Source organism: Mustela lutreola, chromosome 1, assembly GCF_030435805.1.
Source record: "Mustela lutreola isolate mMusLut2 chromosome 1, mMusLut2.pri, whole genome shotgun sequence".
NCBI lineage: Eukaryota > Metazoa > Chordata > Mammalia > Carnivora > Mustelidae > Mustela > Mustela lutreola.
Genome location: NC_081290.1, coordinates 5,841,681 through 5,860,677, shown reverse-complemented (window position 1 = coordinate 5,860,677; position 18,997 = coordinate 5,841,681). Strand labels below are relative to the sequence as shown.

The window sequence follows — 18,997 nt, the reverse complement described above, 5'->3', positions numbered from 1 at the left end:
GACTCCGAAAACATTGTCTTGTGATTGTAATTGAAACTAATTGTGACTTGGGTGGGGGGTGGTAGTGGGCAGGAAGCAGACGGGCCCACAGAAAGAAATGTCATGAACTTTCGACCTTTTCTTCCAGTTTTCTGACTTAAATCCACTGAATATTGCTTTGTCAAAACAACTTTTGTAAAAGAAGTAGCATTTTGGTATTTTGGAGATTATACAAGAAGTATAAAATAAGAAACATTTGCCCTTAACTCTGATAGGGAAAATTTATTTGAAGGACGTTAGGACCTCTGAATCACATCTGAGACCCCTGACCAAATAAAATAAAACTTCTCACTTTAGGCATCAAAGAAATTATTAATAAATATATGCATACTTATTTTTCTTGAGAAATCAGAAAACAGAAATATGCCCCACATACAGTCAATTAGAGAAAGCCAAACTCTACAAAATTCATGATTTGTAAAGATCTTAGTGCACCACAGCTGAATAAATACAACTAAAGAGCCATCACAATCAGCAACTTGGAAATGTGATTTTTCTGTACGACTTTGAACTAGAAGGTCAGTTAGAAATTCACGTATGACATTTCAGGCCCCTTCCAACTGTTACTTTAAAATGGAGTCCTTTACTCTAGTTTTTAAAAAAGAACTATAGAACTAAACTGTAGTAATAAAGGGCCTTTTTATTGGGGTAAAAAGTTTTCCAGAGGAAAATAGTATTAGATGGGCTGAATCTGTTTTCTCCCCTCTTAATTTATTTCTGCAAAAACGCCCTTCCATGGTGTTCTCTTGGGGCTCCCCTTGCCAGGATGGCATGTGTGTCTCTCCAGGATTTGATGCCTTTCTTCCTATGATCTGCAGTAGGCACCAGACGTCCCCTTCTCTGACAATCTGTCTTTGCGCCTCACGTAAATGCCTTTCTCCTGCCCGCATCCACCTTCTGCGGCTTCTCTCCTCCTCGAAGGCTCCCCGGGCCCCTCTGCTTTCCCTCGCCCGGGCAGAGTTAGGAGGACTAGCTTTCTGCATTCCCATTTATCTTAGGCTCTTGTAATAAGCAGATACCGTGTTGTACCGTAGTCATTCTCACGCCTTGCTCATTTTTGTCTTGTACATTCAGCAAAGCCAGTGTCTGGCAAAAGGAAGTTCCCCAGGAAATGCATCAAAAATAACTGGCTGATAGGCCCAAGTTTCTGCTTGTGTAGAGGAATTTATCAGTAAAAATAACGGCGTAGCATCCTGGAAGGACATTATAGAGCAAGGAATTTAACGATCTGCTAGATTTCCCCAGGAATTCTTAGCGAGCGTTGTTTAACGGTTGACAGAGGGAGCTTTGGAGGGCGGAGACGTGAACACAAATGCAACGGGCTGAAGGTGAAATTTTCATCTCCCCCGTTTCTTGTCTCAGTCCACGCTTTCTCAGCCCTTGGTTGCTCAGACCGTAAACTTTGTTGTTGACAGAGCATAAGGTAATGTATTCCTGTTCATCAGAAAATAGTGTGGAGACCCCTGGGTGGCTCAGTCCGTTAAGCCGCTGACTTCAGCTCAGATCATGATCCCGGGGTCCTGGGATGGAGCCCCGCATCAGGCTCCCTGCTCCGTAGGGAGCTTGCTTCTCTCCGCCTCTGCCTGCTTGCGTGCTCTCTCTCTCTGACAAATAAATAAAAACTTTAAGAAAGAAAGAAAGAACATAGTGTGGAGTGCCCGGGTAAGCAGCCTCAGGAAATGGCAAAGCCCGTTCTCCGTGCATATTCTCTTTGATGCTGTGTTCGGGGCCTTCCTGAGGCTTATTTTTCCTAATTATTGAAATTCTGTGAATGTCAGTGACCCCTGAAGCTATTCTGTGTGGCAGTGAATGTGCTGCTTTGCCTTTCAGAGAGCTCCCAACATGCTTGGTGAAATGCTAGAGATTGTAGCATGAGAAGTGGTTTTTCAGAGATGCCTTGTGGAAGTGAGGATACAGAGTTCAGGGGAAGAATAGATATTTAGACTATTTTTAGAAATTTATGAGTGGGCGCCTGGGTGGCTCAGTGGGCTAAAGCCTCTGCCTTCAGCTCGGGTCATGATCCCAGGATCCTGGGATCGAGACCTGTGTCGGGCTCTCCGCTTGGCAGGGAGCCTGCTTCCTCCTCTCTCTCTCTGCCTGCCTCTCTGCCTACTTGTGATCTCTGTCCAATAAATAAATAAATAAAATCTTAAAAAAAAAAAAGAAATTTGTGGGTGATATGTGTATCTCTTATAACCACATTCAGCAGCTAGCAGAATTAACATTAAATTAGTAGAGAAGTAGGAGAAGAATCAATGAAACAAGATGGGATTGGGAGGGAGACAAACCATAAGAGACTCTTAATCTCACAAAACAAACTGAGAGTTGCTGGGGGGAGGGGGGTTGGGAGAAGGGGGGTGGGGTTATGGACATTGGGGAGGGTATGTGCTTTGGTGAGTGCTGTGAAGTGTGTAAACCTGGCGATTCACAGACCTGTACCCCTGGGGATAAAAATATATGTTTATTAAAAATTAAAAAAAATTAAAAATTAAAAAAAAATTAGTAGAGAAAAATATTTTAAATATTGTCTACTATGAAATTGCTTAAAGGAGACAAGACTCTACCAGGGGCTTTCTGTTGTGTCCGTTGAAACTACAGCAAATCTGTAATACAGATAGTGCCCCTATTTTACAATTAAAGAACAAGAGACTTAGAAGTATCCTGCCTCAAAGTCATTCAGCCCAAAAGTTGAAGAGCTGGAATTTCATTCCTGATTGATTTGTAGCCAATGGTTAGAACACTGTTCTGTCCTGCTTTATGTTTTGTATTAACTTCAGAGAGATTTTTTTCAAGCCTGTCACTTAAGATATTGATATTTAAATATTAAATCTAAAAATGTCATCAGAGACTTCATGCACACCACCCAGAGATGTGTGTTGGTGAAAGATAATACAAATTATTTTTAAACCTTCAGTCATTTTATGCATAGTTGTGGAACAGAAGATTGAAGTTGGTTATTTTAGCTAAATATTTCTTAATTATGATCATGGAATCTTGTCTGCACATAGCACAGCACCACTTGGGAATATACCAGTACTTGTGTGACCTTCTTGGAATAGTACAGGATTGGCTTAGATGTGTGGGGGAAAGAAAACCACCTTAACATGCACATGACTTTGGAGCTATTCAGTGATAATGCTGTTCATCTAAAGAATATTGGAATGAGCCAGTGAGGGCCTAGGTAGGAAACACCAAGTGGTTGTTACACTGCCTCTTTTCTGTCCAGCTTCACATGGGTCCTTTAAAAAAAATAGGCCTCTTAAAATATTTTTAAGATATTTAAAATATTTATATTTTATATTTAAGATATTTAAAAATTTATATTTATATATTTATAAATATAAAATATATAAAGTATTTTATATTTATATATAATATATAAAATATATGTAGTATATATGTTAGGTATTTTATATTTTAAATATCTTAAATTTATATCTTAAAATATAGGGATATAATTTGCTTTTCTATAAATTACTTTTCTGAAGTAATTCTTAAGCTGGTCAGTGGCTCTGCAAGACAACAACCACGTTGAGGTGTTATCATATCTAACTCCCCTGATTAGAGTGCGGGTGGACAGCTTCATGTGGGCACTGGCCACTTGTACTTATTTCGCTGTGAATAATCTATTTACATCCTTGCTTTCTCTCCCTCTCCAAGCCCCCGCTGGACTATTTCTATCTTGTGACATTCATTCTTTTATTTGTGCAAATAATCTTCTCCCAGCCCGCCATGTATCTTTACTTTTGTTTTTGGTGTCTTGTTGCACAGAAGCTTTAAATGTGCCGTCGTCTTTTTGGGTTGTATTTTGGGTCTTGTTTTAGAAATCTAGTTCACTCTTCACTGAAGTTCATTTAATTACGGTTAACAACTGTTTTGTCTTTTGCCCCGTGGTTTGGAGGGGACAGGAATGTGGCAGCTGTTAAGAAACAGAGAGCATTCATCCAGTGGGGGATGTCCTGAAATAATAAATTAGGAACAACTCAAAGAGGAGACAGAAAGGGAAGAGCTTGGAACCCAGGACACGAAAAGTAACAGTTCAAGAATCTGGTCCTTCAAGAGGGAGTCAGACATTCAGTGCTGTGTGATCTGAAGAAACTTTTGTGAGATAATTAATACCTCACTTGCGGTTAGCAAGTGAGCTAGATGGAGGACAAGCAAGTGGGCTTGGGTTAGTGATGGGGTCTTTAAATTAAAAGGTGGTTTTTGGGGGACAGGGTGGAGAAATCCCCTTTTAACACTCCTTTCAAGTGTCTTACTTCCATTTTTATAAAGTTCTGTAAGTAATAATAATAATATTGAAACTCACTGTACGGCAGGCACTGTGCCTAAGCGCTTTATATGCATTACCTCATTTAGTCAAACCAGGGAGTAAGTGCCGTAATTATGCCATTTTCCAGATGAAAACAGGCTCTAGGAGGTTAAATAACTTGCCCCATGTCACACAGCTGGTAGCTACATGGTATCAAGATTAGAATTCAATTCTTTCTGAACTCTGAGCCTTCCAGATGCGATTGTTACATATATTTTTAAAAATTTTTATTTATTTGACAGAGACAGATCAGAAGTAGACACAGAGGCAGGCAAAGAGAGAGGGGGAAGCAGGCTCCCTGCAGAGCAGAGAGCCCGATGTGGGGCTAGATCCCAGGACCCTGGGATCATGACCTGAGCCGAAGGCAGAGGCTTAACCCACTGAGCCACTCAGGCGCTCCTGATTGTTACACACTTTTTTTTTTTTTTTTTTTTTTAATAAAAAGTATTTATGAAGATACTAAGTGGTGAGCCCTTGGAATTGGTGATTGTGCCTGTTCTACTGGAAAATCAAGCTCTGTCGAATCGCATTTAGTGGAAGAGAGGAGATTTTGCAGGACTTTACTACTTGAAACCTTTACTTCTTATTTTAGTTCTTTGTTTTTTATGTAGGCTCCCTACCCAGCATGGAGCCCAGTGCGAGGCTTGAACTCATGAGCCTGAGATCAAAACCTGAGCTGAGATCAAGAGTTGGGCGCTTACCTGAGTCTCAGTCATTAAGCGTCTGCCTTGGGCTCAGGTCATGATCCCAGGGTCCTAGGACTGAGTCCCACAGGGCTCCCTGCCCCGTGGGAAGCCTGCTTCTCCCTCTCCCTCTGCTGCTGCTTCCCTGCTTGTGCTCTTTCTCTTCTCTCTGTAAAAAAAAAAAAAAAAAAAAAAAAGAGAGAGAGAGAAGAAAAGAAACAAAGAGTTGGGCACTTAGCCACTTGAAACCTTTAAAAACAAAGCAAAGCCCTTTCCTTGCCCGGGTCCCACTTTTCTGGCTTTGCTGCCTTCCGTCCGGGGGAGGAGGGCGCCGTCTCTCCTGAGCTGTGGCCTGGCTCTCTCCGGACCCTCCCCTTGCTCAGGTGACAGGCCAGCCTCTGTGTTGCTCCAGTGCACGGGGATTGGATGGACCTTGTTGCTGTGCCTCTGACACGTTGGTGCCTCTTGGGGAAGCAGCTGTGTCGCTGCGGCTCTGAGCGCGACCGTCTCTCCAGGGCTTCTCCGTCAACAGTCCGGCTGCCCCGCTCAGGGTGGATTTTGCCAGGCTTGACTAAACCCAGCCTTCCCGCTTCCGTGGAATTGTGACACGTATCAAGGAGACAGGAGAGGAACTGAAGTCTGTTTATGTGGAAGAAATGTTGAGGTGCAGCCCTGGTGGAAAGCAGCTAGAAACTCTGGGTTCGTTACTTACGTGCTCTGAGACCTCGTGCAGGTTTCTTTCGATCTCTGTGACTCACTTCCACATCTGGGAAAGGCGGATGCTAGTGTCTCTCTCACCAGGGTGTGGGGATGCGGACCGGGATGCGCATGGAGTAGCCTCCAGGATATTTAGAGACGCGCCCGAACGCTAGCGAGTTTCCTAGGTTAAAGCAGCGAGCCCGTCCTGTGGAGCGGGGGTCCCCGCACGGTTCGTACACTTCGTGCACATCTTTATGTGCTCACCTCGGACAGTTTGGGTGAACTGATAGCACTTTTACCTCCGCTTGTGGATGAAGCATTTCTTGGGGTCTCCAGACAAGTAGGGCTTATTTGAAGCCCAGGAATACTCCTCCTGGCTTTGGGTCTCTACTTTTTCACTGTGGCCATGTTCTTTCTGTCACCCGGACATAGTCTGCTCACCCCCCCCCCCCCTTTAAGCCTGAAGAATCGGGTTCTTTCCCTTGAGTGTTGGTGGTTGTACCTTCTACCCAGCAGCCAAACTGTGTTAAAACATGCTGGATGTCCCTTGTGGACGCTCCCTGTTTCCTCTTCCTGTTCTCCTCTTCCTCCTTAAAATTACCCCTTAGCTGTGCTGCTTGTCCACCGTTGACAGCTTGTGGGAACTCATGGCCCTCACGGACACTCGGCCGCACCCTGTCCTAGAAGCTGTGGCGGCAGACTGAGCCCCACAGGTTTTTGTTGCTTGGGCTCTCACGGAGTGTTTGAGCAGGAAGGATTTTAAAGAAGTCATCTCATCCAGCGCTTTCATGTTACAGAGAAGGAAGCCAAGACCCAGGAGAGTAAGTGACCCGCTTCAGGCCCACAGACTCAGAACTGGAGCCAAATCCTCTGACTTGTGCTTCTACTACAAATCCAAGGACAGTAGAGCCGAGGCGTTCTGGGTAGGGAGTTGGTCAGCAGATTCTTTGGTGGTTTCTAGTCTCCCAGAGGAGAAAACCTAAACTTCCTTCCCAGTCGGTTATCTCAGGCTCAGGATGCTGGTCACCCACGAATTCATTCATTCATTTATTTATTTATTTATTAAAGAGAATTTTATGTATTTATTTATTTGACAGAGAGATATCACAAGTAGGCAGAGGGAGAGGAGGAAACAGGCTCCCCGCTGAGCAGAGAGCCCGATGCGGGGCTCGATCCCAGGACCCGGAGATCGTGACCCAAGCTGAAGGCTGAGGCCCAACCCACTGAGCCACCCAGGCGTCCCATCACCCACTAATTAATGATGTAGAACATCCTGACAGTTTCAGAGCTGGGCTGCAGATGGTATGAACCTGGGTTAACTTAGGGCCTCCGTGCGCTTGGACATTTATGGGAGCCGCTCTTTGTAAAAAATGTGAGCCCTTGTAAAAGTCTTATGTAACACAGCTTGGGTTACTGTTGGCGCTGCCCACGTGTGCCTCTCTCTCCTGTGGACTAAAGAATAACCAGGGACTTAAGACAGCACAGAACTGTGCTTTGGAAAGCTCTCTCCGCCCTCCCCGAGCGCTCACAGGGACGTCGTTCAGGACCCTCTCGGTCAGTCGGGGTCCTTCACCAAAGAAAGTATGTCCTGTCAGCCGTTCCCAGGGGTTTTTTGTTGCAGCATCAGTCTACTTTTTTTTTTGTTTTTTTTTTAAAGTTTTAACAGCATTTGCTTATTAAAAATTACCATAATCACATTCTATAGTTTTATAAAATGTAATTACATTTCAAACCAAAAAATTAATGAGATGAGATGCATTGTTTTACATTTTTGCAACTCTTGATTGTCTGACTTAATAGAAGACAGCTGGGTCTGCAAATCTGCTTTTCATTTACTCTCATGCAGTGAATTGTTTTGGTTGAAGTCCGTGCAGATCCAGCCTCCCGGAGAGATGGTTAGAAAAGGAAGGACTTACAGACCCCTAAAAGATTCCTGGAGAAGTCCCAGGGACATCTGACCATGCTTTGAGAACTGCTTCTTTAAAGTAACTCTCCTAGTCTCTGTTCCCCATTCCTTGCCCTCTGGGGAAGAGCATTGGCTTTCCTGATTGGCAGCGTCTAGAAGAGAGTGGATGCTTGTACATTGTGAAGTTGGGACTCCTAGTGACTGTGCTAGGATGGTGTCTAAGGTACCGTTATAAAGGAAAACAAGAAACTGACTTAATGCACATCCAGGAGAGTGCGTCTGGTGGTGGACACGAGAGACAGGGCAGCCATCCTGTAGGGTGCTCCCGGCCATCAGAGCTTTTGGGAATGTTCAGTTACTTGGGCTGGCTATTGAGTATACCAGTGTGTGTTATATTTTCTCTACACGGTAAGGATATGTTCCAGACACATTCAAAGAAAGCTCTGGTTTCTAGCACTTGGGGGAAGCAATGAATCTGTATTTCCCCTCATTCAGTTCTTCATTTTTTGGGGCATGGATCTCCCGAATCTTCCTAGGTGTAAAAGACACCTGTTTGGATCCATGAGTTGGAACTGTATCCATCGGAGTCAGTTTCTGCCTCCAGCACTTGTGTCAACACAAGGTCTCAGGCGTGTAATTCCCTCATTATTATAGGAATAAACACAATGAGCCAGTCTGGAGAGAGGGGCTAGAACCCGGGGCTCTGAGTGTGGGGTGGTCGAGTGATGGCCTCCCCGGTACAGAGCCTTCCGTGTCTCACTGATCCGGGCCCACAGAGGCTGCTGAGCTTTCTGCTTTCTGCTAGAAAATAGGCTGCTTCTGTGGTTTCTGAACTGTGCTGAAGTTGTGCTTCTTGGACGGGGCAACCTGCTCTTGGACTGGTACTTGCCCCCTCCCTCTGCTGTTGCTCCACAGTCGCTTCGGGACGGTATACTTCTGTTGGTGACCCAATACTGCCGTGAGGTTTTATGTGCCGCTGGAGAGCGACGCTCACGCGGGCTCCGGCAGCTCCTGTCCTCCGCCCCCCGCGGTGACGGTAGGACCCCGGAATGTAGGAAGTGGACGTTATTCCCCTGCCCTTCCTCAGCAGCCCCTCTCCTCTGCTGTCTCTGTTACAGACGACACAGCTGAGGCCCAGACAGATGGCGGGCGTGTCCTTCCAGTAGCCCCAGCCTGGACCAGGGCTGGAAGCCTTCGAGGGCGTTTAGCTTCGGATCGCAGTGGCCAGGGTGGATTTGTACGCGTGCGCGCCTGCTTGCTTGAGGGAAGGCTCGTGCACCTGCTTGCGACAGCACGGGACCAGGTGGCCGGGACAGTCTCCGGAAGGCAGCGTGCTCGGTGGGAGAGAAATTGAGGCCGTGGGGAAAAGCTCAAGACAAGCCAGCTACCCCTTTTCATTGGAGGGGAAAAAGTGGTATTCAGTGAAAAGTAACTTTAGATTTACTAACATTTGATTCTCAGAATGCTTTGCCGTTTGTGGCCCGCACACAGATATTACTGCCTAAATCGATGAAGTCTGACCCGGTTTCCATGGGCCTGCGCAAACCCTTCGTGACGGCCTCACGGATTGTTAGGAAAAAACCAACAAAACGGGTGTCGTGTGTCGGTGCCGCGGCGGCTGGTGGTCGGAACACTTGTTAGAGCTCGTGAGCTGCCGAGAAGTCGCGTGAAGGAAGGGGGTTGCGGGTAAGACGCCTTCAGAGACGGGGTCTGGGGACACGTCCCAGCAAGTGGAACCGCGTAAGTGCCATCGCCCGCCCGTGCCTCCCTCAGGGGGGCTTCACCATGAGCAGCACTGGTCACCCCGAGGGCGACAACACTGGGAGCGTTAAAGGTTTCGTTTTTAATATAAACTCCGGATAGTGGACGGTGGTGCTCCGTGCTATACAGCCGGTACGTGTTTCTCTTCGGTCGTGAAGATGCGGGTGACAACTGTCTTCGCTGTCCCTGGACAGGGTGCCGGGAGGAATCTGGAGATGTCCACATCCCCAAAACTGCATCGTTTTTAAGCAGAATTAAGTCAATAACGTGGCTTGCTGGTTCCCTGCCCACGGTAGGCAGGGGCTCGGAAAATGTTTCTTCTTCCGTGGCCCTTAGTCCTGGAAGTTTTAGGGCAAACACGGCCGTATTTGGCTTCGCTCCTCAGCGGTGTCCGGGCAGCTGCGGTGGGAGCCAGTGGGTCGGTGCTTTAGTCCAGCGGCTTCCGTCAGCCCGGCTCCCTGCCCCGTGCTCCAGTCGGACATGTCAGCCCGGCTCCCTGCCCCGTGCTCCAGTCCGACGTGTCAGCCCGGCTCCCTGCCCCGTGCTCCAGTCGGACGTGTCAGCCCGGCTCCCTGCCCCGTGCTCCAGTCCGACGTGTCCTTCGTGTCTTCTGTAGGAGCTCTGGTCGGGTTGTCTCCGTGACTGGTCTTCCGGCGCTGCCAGAGCATAATTTCTGGTTTTTAGACCAGTGAGTGGGTGTTGTAGTCTGCGTGGCTGTGGTCTGCAGTCATTAGGTTACACTTGCTCCCTCTGTGTGAGAAAGAAAAATCCGTGTGGGCAGTTGGTCGCGGGGACACACCTCTTCTCGGGTTCCTCCTCCCCCTGCTCCCTGTTTCTGCGCTCCCTTGAGCCTCTGCTTTCCTTATGTGCCCCCACAGGGTGGCTCGGGGCCCCTGTGCGTGACCTCGGGAGGTGGTGACCTTGGGAGGTGGTGACCTCAGCGGTGCAGTGCACTTGTGCGATGCTGTAGTTGTGCCTTCATGGCCGAGACGCACGTGTCAGTCTGTGGCCTTGTTCACGCTGTGGCAGGTGCTTTGGAGGCCGTCTGTCTGGCTCTGGGCCACTGTGCTTGCTGCACGATCCTGACCAGCTCGGTCTCTGACCTTCGGCTGTAAAACGGGAATAATAATACTAGCCTTGGAAGCGATGGTGGGAGCTGGGTCAGATCCACGTAAAGTGCCCAGGATGGTGGGCGGCGTATGCCTACGGATATATGTAGGAACAGTGCAACTGCACATGCTTTGTCAATGTTAACTTGAACTTCAGCCGAGTAATTATGTCCGAGAGCAAGAGCCCCGATGATACCTGACCTCAGAGTAGGCACAGTTGCTTGCCTCGAAGTACGAGGAGGAGGCCACACTGAAGCGGGCACCTGAAGCCGTGGCTTCTCTTCTCCGTTCTCCGGTGAGCTTTTCAAATCTCCTCCGGCAAACGCGCATTGGGCGTTTTAGCCCGTTTAACGAATGCCACTCCTGAGTGGTAGTTCTTTGTGGTTGGAGGAGGCAGAGGAAGAGTGTTAACCCTGTGAAAATGGGGTCTCTGCACTCACCCACCTTAAATCTACGGCCCCAGTTGTGGGACCTTGTAGCAGGGCTCAAAGTAAGAGGAGTAGGACAGGTGTCCTGTCCTTAAGGGATCCGCGGGCTTCAGGGGCCCCCACCGGTGGACAGCCAGCCAGGTGCGGTGCTGGATGCTGGGGTGACGAGGGGCCCAGATGCAGTGAGTGTTTGTGCAGTAGAGAGTGACGGCGTGCGGCTCGGGGAACCAGACGAGGCTTAACCAGGAAGATGGGATTTACCGGGACTGTTAAGGGTGAGTCGGATTTGAGGGTAGCGGTGGGGAAGGAGGCATTCCCTGTGTAGAGGTGGCTGTGCCTTGAAAAGAGTCAGTTGTCCCGCTTCAGGTGTTGGTGGTGATGGCCTCGGAACCTGGCATCCCTGGTTGACATACTGGTTCCGCCATCGCATAGAGCTCTGGTTTATTTTCTCATCTATAAAATGGAGCCGACAAGATCTATTTCACAGTGTTATGAGGGTTAAGTGGAAAGATTTTTTTTAAGATTTATTTATTTTTGAGAGAGAGAGCGTGCATGTGAAGGCAGGAGAGAGGCAGGGGAGAGGGAGAGAGAACCCGCGAGCAGGCTCCCTGCTCAGCCCAGGCCGGGTGCGGGGCTGGATCCCAGGACCCCTGAAGTCATGCCTGAGCTGAAGTCAAGACTTGGGGGCGTGACTGACGGAGCCACCCAGACGCCCCGGTGGAAGGAGGTCTCATACAGGTCCAGGTGTGGCACGCGCGGCCGCAAGTACCCAGGGAACCGTTCTGTAGGTGCTGGTTGTGGGTGGGGAAACGCTGAAATGCTCGCAGTGTCCCGTTTGTTTTGGGGGACACACTTGGCATTGCCTTCCTTACAGACGTCTTCAATTACTGCTTCTTGGCTGATCAGTCAAGGGGCATATTACTCCCTCTCCCCCTTTTAAGTCCTCCGGCTAGAAAATGTGGCAGAGCCTCATCCCTCGTTTTGCTACTCTGGGTATTTGAACTTTGATTATTCGGGTACTGCGGGCCACTTACAGAAGACACCAGTCCGCTCTCCTGGATCCCAGGGTACCAGGCACACCGATGAGGGCTTTACTCTCCCTGAGGACTGGAGCTTCACAAATCATTAGCGAGTTTTCCCTGAGGTTCCGTGCGCCTGAGTAGCTGGACGACTTGCGGCTGTCACGCTGTCTTCCGAATTATTAATATCCGGGCTGAAGAGTGTGTAGGAGGTTGGCTTGAGCAGGAATCCTGGGGGCTGATGCCAAGCCTTCCTTCCCTGCTTTGGTGGTTACAGCTACCACAGTGCACAGTCCCCACGCCCGGTAATAGCCAACCTCAGTACGCACAGTTGGTGCAGTTGTGGCAAAAGGGGTTTAACTCTGTGTAGCCATGATTATAGTAAGATACACGGTCTGACCCTCTTTATGTGGGAGGGATTTGAGGCTTGGATTTTTCTCAAATCAAACGGCCAAAGTTGCTTTTCTTGTTTTTGCCGGTGTAATTATCACTTTTTTCCTCCGCTGCCTTTCATTTTCACCGTGTGAATAATAATTATTCTAATGAACCATTAGGCTTCGGGAGAGTTTAAAGGCAGCTAGCTACTTGGATCAGTGCCTAAGACTTTCTTTCACACCGGGGCCCATTGAACTTCGTCAGTTTCTCTTCCGTACAGAATATATGAATTAGAGCAAGGACCTCTTGCCAAGCTGTAATTTTTCAAGTTTCGATTTCAGCTTCATGCCTCCCTGCCATCATGCTATCCAAGACCGTCTGAAATGTATTCCCACACACGTTTCTAATTCTTAATCTGCTAATCTAGGAGCATTGAGGTGGAACCCAGCTCCATCTCGGAGAGAAGTCTGGGCTGCTGACCCAAGCCCTCTGTGCTTTGTGGGAACGAGGGACATGAAAGTGTAACCTCTGCTTTTTTCCTGCACATGTTTATCACCTCCATTTGAGAGCTAACGGGATTTTATATCAGGTTGTTGTACGGAGCATCCTCCTTGGGTCCTATTGACTAATCAGAAATGCCATGACTGTCCTGATCATGGAAATGCCCCTTTAAGAGACAGTGGAGAGGGGGGAGGGGGCTGTGGGAACATTCTTCTGGGGCCGCCTGTGAAAAGAAGGTTTGTTTTGCATTTAGCGGATTGGGACAAGAGAGCCAGCATCCAAAACCATCCATCAATAGCAAACCTTTGAGAGTAGAGGAAACTCATAGTCCCTTGGGTCTGCTTTCCTAAGCACACCAAGATGTGTGAGAAAACTCCTAAACCAACTTCTTCTTCTTCTTCTTTTTTCCCCACAGCGGGATGGATACTTCTGTAATATGCAGTTAACTTCTGTAAGGCAGAGAGTTGTCTGTTCTGCTGGTGGGAGTATTTATTATTATTATTATTTTTTTAGTGGTTACTTGGTTCTATTTTTTGAGAAAGAGAGCAGAGTAACAAAGAAGAGTGCTTTCGCTTTATTAGAATGGCAGAAATTACAGTCCGAACTAATGGGGTCAGTCTGTGAGGGTCTCTGCAAGATACGCTTTCTTAATGCTCTAAGGGAAGTTTGCGTGAAATCGCTTACCATTCGGATGGTCGCCCAGGCTTGTAATCTGGGTTAAAGCCTTGGCTGGAAGGCGGTTTTCTACTCTCGATCCCTTGGTCTCCGGCTCTGGTGAGAAGATAAGTTGGTAAGGGCCCTGGTGGGTAGAAATGAAAATCTCCCGTGATGTCGCTGCTTGGCGATGGCTCCCAGCTCTCGTCCGTCCACACTGCGCACCCAGGAGCAGAGCCTGGGCTCGCATTTAGCTATGTACTGTTTATATTGATCTTCCAGATACTTTCAGGGATAGTTCCAATAAAATGAAATGTGAACCAGTTTTTAAAAAAGTCTTAAACCCTCACTCTTAATTACTCTTCAGTTTTCCGGTTGGTTGATTTCCATGCCCTTCAGATCTTAATTTTCCTGCTGCTTCTCTGGACTAGTTCTTTCTCTCCTTCTGTCTCCATTCCTTCCCTGCAACAGTCTGAATCTTACTTTTATCTTATTTTTTATCATCATAATTATCATGATTTTTTATCAATTTATCATGATATTTTATCGTGACCTGTAGGTCGTGATTCGCCTGCGAGATCGGGTCCTCCTCTGAGAAAGCCTCATTTTTTTGCTGGGGCCCATGTCAGTCCCCGCTGTCCAACCTCGCTAACCTTTGTCCTGTATTTCATCACCAAACGTTTTGCACTTGTCTTCTGTTTTCTCTCAATGACTTTTCCCCCAATAAGGTGTAAGTTCCTTAAAAGCTTTTGCATTTCCTAGAATTCTTATTATGCAGAAGCACTGAAATACTTGTGCAGTTTACTTTTGTTAGTGGTTCACTTGCCTTCGTAACTTGAGGGAGATCTAGTTTACTTACTGTGCTCTTACTCATTTGTCTTTTTTTTTCTCCTGGAGACTTGTCTTTTGTTTTGGGTTCGATAAATGCTAATCTTACCATACCCTAAAGTTAAACAGGGAATGTTACAACACAGAACCCTAAAATGGCCCCCATCCCAGCTCCCTGGTGAGCACACCCCACCCGTATCATGTAACACCCAGAGCTTGGGAAGGTGGTGGGATCGTCGCCCCCGTGATTAAGTTATGTTATGGCATAGCTCACGTAAGGTACAAAGATTTTCCCGGGTGGACCTGACCTGATCAGTGCCTTGAAAGGAACCGACTTTCCTTGAAGATTTGAAATGTGAAGAGGGATATGAGAGGTTCCCTGTTGGCGGTGGAGAGGAGACGGCCACATGGCTGGGAACTCTGGGTGACCCCTGTGTCAGTCCCCGGCTGACAGTGGGCGTGGAGAGGAGGACCTCCGTCCTATAGCTGCAGGGGATTGAATTCTGACACCGACCCACACCAGCTTGGAAGTGGAATTTGCCCCCAGAACTTCCAGATCCAAACTCAGCTTGGCCACCGCTTTGATTTTAGCCTTGTGAGATCCTGAGCAGAGAACCCAGCCATGCCCCATCCAGACTTCTGACCTTCCCAACCACGAGCTGATAAATAAGTGTTGCTTCAAGCCCCTAGCTCCTGATGATTTGTTCCATGGCAATAGGAAATTAATAATGCCCCCAAACGTATGTCAACAACCCCTATGCCACCCTGGTAGTGTTTCATCCGGGGCTGAGACCAAGACGAAGTAGAACTCTTAGGAAGGCTTGAAAATTTTGGCCAGAATTGTTTCATAATACTTGGAGAGTGATATCAAATGTTAATTTTATGTTTATTTCCTGGGAATGTATTTGCCATGGCTCTGGGCATTTTTGGTATAGCCCCTCAATTTTCAGGGGCTGGAAATCTGCCACTGCACTCAGAGATGTTCTAGACCAGCCTGGGTTAGGGACTGAGTGTGGCCCGAAAATGGCAACCTTCAGTAGTCAGGTGGGGACTGACACGTTTCTGACCGCCTCAGAGCGGGTTTGGATTTTTCCTCTGCTTTTCAGGGACGACCATTACATGGTCATTACCATATCTGAAAGCCCCTTCCATCCGAAAGGGACAGAAATAAATGATATCTTTCAAAAAGGAAGTGGCTCATTTATATCCGGTGATAGAAATGGTGCCATAGGGAAGGAAGGGTCCCATCCAGATTTCATTAGTTGCCGATGAATGTACTCAGCAAGTAGAAACACACAGACGGAGCTGCGGTATTTCTCAGCGGGGAAGAACTAAGGAACTGACGTGTGACTATGAGGAGAGGAGACGTACGTAAGAAGTTGAGGGGAAAACTTCCAGCTGATAAGGGCCCTTAATAATCTTTGACCTCCTATTCATCGCTGTTCTGAGAAAATTTGCGTGGAAGCCGTACGACATCATACAGGCAGGGCTGATGAGTAACTGAGACTTCGGGTGCTTTTCTCCTCGGCCAGAGGGGTGGTGTGTTTGCCATGGGATCCGGGTCTTTGGGATCCCGCTGCGGTGCCCGAGGACGTTCGCATGATTATGCCCCTCCTCGGTGAATTTCTCATTAACTTTCCGAGGCGGCCACGGGAGGGGCTTCTCCTCATCTCTGCGAGGTGCAGGGGTGCGAGAGAGCAGCTGCCGCATCTGTTTCTCATCGGACCGTGCCTTTCTCAGTACTTCTCGACTGTTTGTCCCGCCGCGGCCCTCCCCCGCCCCCTTCCTCTGCGCCCAGCAGCGTTGGTCAGAGTGTCTGGAATGCACATGTGGGCCTCGTCCGTCCCAAACTCGAGACTTTCTGCTGATCAGCACTTTGTGATGTCAGGCTGTTAGAGGCATTAGTCACTTTGACTCAGGAAAAAAAAAGAAAGAGCCGTCTTCGGAAATTTAAGAAAATGTCTTTTTTGGTCGTTGTTAATTCTTGGCACGCAGGGAGATGGAATCTCTCAGAGTTCGCACGGACTTCTAGAAAAACATTCTGTCTGTAAGAAGAAAGTGCTTCCATTTTGTGCAATTTCTGCATCGCTGAAAGTCCGATTCACTGGTCATTCAGCCCTACCTCTCGCGCCCTCCTCCCCACCCCAGCCCACCCCCTTGGGGTCCCGGCTCAGGAGCAGCAGCTGGGGGCTCTGTTCACTTCAGATACCCACTTCCGTCGGGTCAGAGGTGCGACCCTCATCTAGGAGGCCGTGTGGGCCGTTGCTGCGATGGGCGGTGGGATGTCGAGAAGACGTAGGGAGCTGGGGGCCACCGGTGGAGAGCTCGAACCCCGTGTGTTTCCAGGCTTGGGGGTCAGGCTCCACTCAGCAACCACTGTGACTTCTCACCTTCAGAGCCAGCCCCAAGTGTGATGGAGAGAGGGTGGGCCAGGCTCCAGGGCTCTGGCTCTTCCTGTGGTCCTGTATCTCCACCTCGCCCGCCTTACAGGGGAACCCATCGGCTGCCATGTCTGCCTCCTTACCTGAGAACGAGGAGGCTGGGGAACGTGATTGTGTCAAACGTCACACAGACATGCACTCTGGTGAAGTCTGATGGGGGTAGTGCTAGGAGGAGCGGAATAGTCAAGTCATGAATCAGCTGATAGACGGGATTCAGTCTGTTAGAGGGTCAGATGGGAAAGATTTGGCTAAGAAAGGTGTGGGAGGCGGTTATTAGGTCTGGGTGCAGAGGAGAAAAGCCTGGTGGCACGGATGTCCTCAAGTCCTCCAGAAGTCCTCACTGTTGAACTCAGAGGCCAGCGGGGGAGCTTTCGGTTATACAGTGGACTTTTTTTTTCTTCCTGCAAGAGGGTGAAAGCGTATAAATTTGTGTACATTTTTAATCAGGGCTAGCGATAATGCATGCTGACCAGTGTTATTCTAGGGGACTGGGACTCTCTGATACCTTGAAGTAGAGGTTGCCATTTAACAGGAAAAAGTGAGGAAGGACAGATTTAAGTTGAATGGGGGATGGGGCAAGTTCCACTTAGGAGATGTTGGTTAGCAATGCCTGGGCCACGGATGCACCGGGGAGAGGAGGAGATGCAGGTATGACAAGCAGTCATTAGCCTTTGGAAAGTCACTAAAGCAGGGGCAGGAAGAAGTCATCTGAGAAAAATTACGTTAATTCTTGCAATGCCCCGTGAAGTGCTTTACCTTAAAGCTGGCAGACCTGAAGCTGAGAAGTTCCCATGACTTCCGCGTCCTGGGTCACACAGCTCAGTAACGGCAGAGTTGCCCTGAGTCCTCTGACTTCACCCGTCAAGCAATTTCCACTGCGTTGTTCTGCCTTTCTACTCACTTTGATCACTTTCAATATGATTTGGTTCTGCTATTAGAAAAAATAACTACTTATTCTATCACCTATTAGCCACAATAAGAATTGCAGGATATGGGGCACCTGGGTGGCTCAGTGGGTTAAGCCACTGCCTTCAGCCCAGGTCATGATCTCAGGGTCCTGGGATTGAGCCCCGCATCGGGCTCTCTGCTCAGCAGGGAGCCTGCTTCTCCCTCTCTCTCTGTCTGCCTGCCTCTCTGCCTACTTGTGATCCCTGTCTGTCAAATAAATAAATAAAATCTTTAAAAAAAGAAAAAAGAATTGCAGGATGACCTTCTTTAAAAGGATTTTTATTATTTATTTGTTATTTATTATTATCCTTTATAGCAATTTCTGATGTTTAAAACCTTTTATTTATTTTCTGTTTAAAAGGTGTGGGGTGTGTGTTTTGCAGTAAGTCAAATATTACGGAAATATAACACCTAGAAAGTAAAATTTCCCTATAGTCATACTATTCCCAAAGAAAACACCCCACATTATTTTTGCGAGGATCTGGAAAAGCAGAATTTGTTCCTTGTCTGGCAGTCCTTTGGAGAGCCTTCCTGTGAAGTGACACTTGAAACTGGGGCAGCTACTCAGTACGAATCAAGATCTTTTCTGGTTCCTGGGGGTGGTTTTGAGGCTGGCTCCCTGGGTTTGTCAGAGCTGATCTACCTGGCTTTCCGGCCGGGGGCTCGCCCGTGGACGCTCCTTCTCAGGCCCCGCTTCCAGCTGGGCTGCTCTCAAGTTCTTTCCTCTTACGGTTTTCCTCCTCACTGTTCCCTCTTCTTCCTGGCTCTCTCTCTTCTGCTGCTTGTGTGAGACAATTTCCTTGGGGGTTTTCTTGGCTCTGACCTTGGGATTTCATGTTATAGATGACAGGCAGAGTCACAAATGTTCTCCAAGTCATCCTTAAAGAACGCAGTCCTCATTGGTAATGAGATGCTTCAGACATTTTATATTATGGAAATGACCCCAGCAATGCCTGGCCTTGAAAACATCCCCATGCGGGCTTCATAGTTGTGGTCTGAGATGTTTCGCATTCCAGAGTTTTCCTTTTGCATGGGAACTAAGGGCGTCGCCCATCTTCCCACCAACTTCTCTTTCTTTCAGAGAGAATATGAAACCAGTTCAATGCTCTCTAAAATGTAGTTAGATAAGAGCGTGTGTTTACGAAAACGACCCACCAGGCGAAAACGACCCACCAGGCGCTCGGGTAAAACCTCTCCGGCAGTTTTGTGGGGCCTGGATTTCTCCAGTTCTGGCTGGTGCTCGGTCAAGGATTTCGTGTAAGGAACAGCATGTTCTTCGGCGAGGCAGCATTTG

General features: G+C 48.0%; 1 protein-coding gene across 1 annotated transcript in view; it reads left to right on the top strand.

Annotated features, from left to right (window-relative positions):
• SEPTIN11 (septin 11) overlaps positions 1 to 18,997 on the top strand; it is an 88,769-nt gene that overhangs the window by 18,895 nt on the left and 50,877 nt on the right. The gene's annotated exons all lie outside the window — the stretch shown is intronic.